Here is a 4,507-nt window from a genome sequence, read left to right as displayed (position 1 = left end):
GAAGAATTTCATTGGCACCGTCGGAAAGAGGAGATCTTAAGCAATAAAAATATATGTTTCTCAATTTTTTCTAGTGTCGTATAGTCTTAGTTATTGGCCGTTCAAAAGCAGTGTCCCGGTAGTGGCGTTTTGGCCGTTTAAGGGTTAATAAGAATTGCTGATACTGAAATAACATAAATTTTGTTCTCATGAAAGATATAATGGCTTCATATTCTTTTCAAAAGTCATAAGCCAAAAGTTTTTACAAGAAGAAATGATTATTGTTAGAAGAGAAAAAAAGTATTTTAATTAATATGTATTTTAATTAAGGCTAATTATACACGTTTTTTGGTTTACTAGAAAAAAATGATAGCTTGAGGGCTCATTTATGGTATTAAACTAATACTGAAAAAAATATTAGCTAGCATTGTTGTAAAAGAAATGATACTGTAAAAAATAGATACTGTACCTCAGAAATTAAAATGCACAGAAAAACTTCTGCGACTTTTTTGCGCAAGGTTAAATGTATGAATTTGCATATAATATTCACATGTAAAGTTTGGACTACAACAATTAAATCGATGTAAAAGTGGCAAAGATGAGAACAAGTTCGTTTAGCCTGCTAAACATTGATGTAATAGCAAAAAAAGGCGTAACATATTTAAGCGTAAAATAAAACCGATGCATATTGATATTTTATTTATACATATTATAGGTAATCTAAGTTGTGAAATCAAAAAACATATCTAAGTACGAATAGCATAAAATTTATGAATAGAAGTGATTTTCAATGAAAGGAATTAGTTCAATGAATTTGTTTAATGCGAATTTTTATTGTTTATTAAAAAAATTAATGGATATTTCATTCAAGAATTGGGCCAAGAACGTCCCAATATTAACAAGCAATGCTTTTAAACTGGCTGAAAATTAACAATCAGTCTTGAGCCAACATTAGCAAGATGATGTCACTGCCAAGACTTTCAAGCCAGTCATGGTCCATGACTGTTGGCCAAGAGTGACCAATAATCTCGAAAACATGGTCAACTTGGCTGCCATTGATGGACCAATTACTGGGATCGGCATTAGCCAAGCAAGAACCAATATTAGGAGAAACAATTCTATGGTATAAATAATAATTTGCTCTATAGTCCGCAGCTTCGGCCAATTATAGCCCAAAACTAGCGGTAAACCTTGCGCCATCATTGGTATCGTTGGAATTCAAGATTGGGCAACTTACCCAATGGTAAACTCTTTACTAGAATATTCTATGAATTTATCTAAAATCATAAAAAATACCATGATTTGAGCGGTTGAGTGTAATAGCGACCTACTTGTATGTTCAGAGTTCAGTTGCATGCACATAACTTCATGCAGAACAAACGGAGAACAAGTGACTTCTAAAAATGAAAGTAGTCTGTTATTGCATCCAACCCCTCATTTCTTTACAATATTCTGAAATAGCATTAAATCTTTTGGAATATTTTCAAATCCCGCGTGAACTAGAATGAAATCTAAAGAAACTCCATGACAACATGCAAAAGTTGGTGAAAGTTAGTATAATCCTTACAAATCGTTCTTTCGACACCATAGAAGTATATCAACTCTAATGAAATCGCTTGAAATGTATATCATTAACTACAAATAAATATAACTAAATTTCTGCATTTTCAGTTAAATTCCACCAAACCGTGCGATGTAGTAAATCTTTTAAAATATAAACCCTCAGTTCTACCAAAAATTATCTTCTTATTGCTCCACTTAAATATTATTTGTTCGGGAACGAATTTTGTCTGCTGCTAAAATAAGTATGAGGAAAATAATAAATCCCGGCCAAGATTTTAGGTTGTTCTTAAACACTGAATGCTGATAATTTTTTGAGCTGAAACTACTGTTTTTCCTGAAATCTTCACACGTCATTAATACTTTTCTATAAAAAAGGAGCTTTCGCTCTTTTTACGAAAGATCAACGGTTCCTTTTGTTTTGTGCCCTTTTTCAGTAAACTCTATGCTCAAATATGTGTTGCCTGGTGAAGCCGCTGTTAAGTACACGGTAGGACTTCAGAATCTTAATGACATCTCACCTGCCGATGCCGGTACGTTCGTTAGGTATTCACGCAACTCTGCCTTGAGCTTCCGTGTACTTTGAAGAATTCCGTTTTTTCGTGGTTGTTCGCTAGCCAGACGTAAAGGCCCGACTTGGTGGTATCGCATTCTCGATGACTTGACGGCGCCATGAATCGAAGAGGAATCTCAACGATAATCTGGCTCACAATCATAAGATAGAATACAAGTATTCCATTAAGAAAAAAATGGTTTCGATACTCCAGTCCAGAAGAGTTTTATTTCTATTTCTGAATTCATACATATTTCAATGAACTTTACAACAAAGTGGAATACTTTGCAAACTTAGGTGATTTTAAATTCAAATTTTATTTCGTAAAATTTGATCTGCCCATCTAACAGAATGAGACATTCATTTTATAGGAGAGGCTGGGGCGAGATTCGGAAAGTTCTCATTTTTAGTGAAATATTTGCTATCTATAGTAATTTTCTTTTAAATATGAGTAGGTTTATATTTTTTGTAAATCTTAATGTAAAATGTTCCAAAAATGAAAATTCGTATCAAAATATGAGAGACCTTATCTGTTTATTGCTCTTTGTTAATAGAACATTATTTTTTGTGTTTTTGTAGAATTTAGTAACACTTCTGACTGAGGGAAAGACTTTTCTAAATATTTAAACATATAAATAATGCATTTAGTGATCAATGTAATCAAATTTTTTCTTGTATATTTTAACTTTTATAGCTTCAAGTGAATGAATTAGAATCATAAGACATATTTTTCCATATTTTTGCAGTGAATTAAAATGGGGATTTTTCCATCAAAAGTCAAAGAACTACTTTTAAATATGAATTTAGAAGCTTTCTGCAACATACTCGTTTCACTCTTTCCACCTCCAATGAAAATTTTATTAAAACTGAAATATTACCTGTTTTTAATAGTTAATTGTAAATAAATGCTTTAGTACATTAAAGTTCGACAAATAAAGTTCGAGACAAACCTTAGGTTGAAAATATGATCTGTTATTTTAAATAATTTTTTCTCATCTTAAAATTATTTTTTCTTTTTCGAGAAATTTCAATAGAACATTCAGTTTCTTATTTGACCCGATATGTTCGTCTCGCCCCGGTCTCCCCTGTATTTTGTGATTGTTGTAAAATTTTTGTGAATTGAGACTAACCCAAAATGTTATTTACTTCCATAAGTCTACCACAGATGAATAAAATGATGAGATTCGTTTTATGATCAGAATATTCCTCTACAAAATAAAAAGCACAAAAGTAAAACTTATTTTTCTGCCTAACTGTTAAAAACAAATAACAGCGCTGCAACATAACCTGGCTTTAGAAAAGAGAATTTTTCTTTAGGTAAAAAAGCCCTTAATTTAAAGTGTACAAATTTAAGGCGTATAAAGTTTTTACTGTAAGTGTAACCGTAATTATGTTATAAGATCATGCATCGCATCATAATGTAAGTTCATTTTATATTGAATCCTAATCTACTTTCAATTTTGATAATGGCTTGGTTGAAACACACATTCAGACTCCGTTGAAAAAAGCCGGGAACTCACATTCTTACCTAATTTGGAATTTATTTTAAATAATACAATTGACATTAAAGTATTAAGGGGATATGAGAGGAAACTTGTTCATTATTGCACTTCTGTGTCAATAAATAATGTGGGAAATGAACTTTCTAATAATTTTATTGTTTATCTTTCCGATTACAATACAAGAATCTAATGCATGGATTTGAAAAAAAAATTTCTTACGACACGAACAAAAAACCATTTTGTGAACTATTTATAACAATTATCTTGATAGTTTAATAAATTAATTTTCTGTACATTACACTGCTCTCTATTGATTCTGATTTCATTGCATTATCCATAGAAAGATAAAACATGGTTCAAAAGTCCATTTTTTCACTTTGGTAATTAAGACAGAAAAGCAATAATAAAGAAATTAAAAAATCGTCTCTCATAGAGCTTTATGAAATTTAATGGCGATTATATAAGGAAAATTTATAATCGGTTAGGAATTGACGGCTCGAGGCTCTTTTGAAACAAATTATGTAATTTTGTCCCATTTTGCAACATCTTCATTCAACTCCACATTGTGGTTATTTTTAAAGCTCCTATCCTACACTAGGTTTGATCCCAAATGGTTTACTTTATATATCACGCCTAGGAAAATCCCTTTTTGGCCTTTTTTTCGATAACTTTTTTTATTTCTGGCCCATTTCAAGATGCCGCTTTGGAGAGGCGTTGATTCATTGTACTGTATTCGCTTCGCAAGGTAGGTTCCATGCGCATACATAGGTTACAGTCTCGAGCCCATATACTTCCCACGCTTTGTTTTAAACGTGTATATTTGTAAGATGAAAACTCCTTGTAAAATTCGCGACATAGCTGCCTCTCTTTTTTATTCCTCGCCTCCTCCTTACCTTCATTTTCAATCTCTTTC

This window comes from Belonocnema kinseyi, chromosome 3 (assembly GCF_010883055.1).
Source record: "Belonocnema kinseyi isolate 2016_QV_RU_SX_M_011 chromosome 3, B_treatae_v1, whole genome shotgun sequence".
Classification (NCBI taxonomy): domain Eukaryota; kingdom Metazoa; phylum Arthropoda; class Insecta; order Hymenoptera; family Cynipidae; genus Belonocnema; species Belonocnema kinseyi.
Note: the sequence above shows the minus strand (reverse complement) of the source record.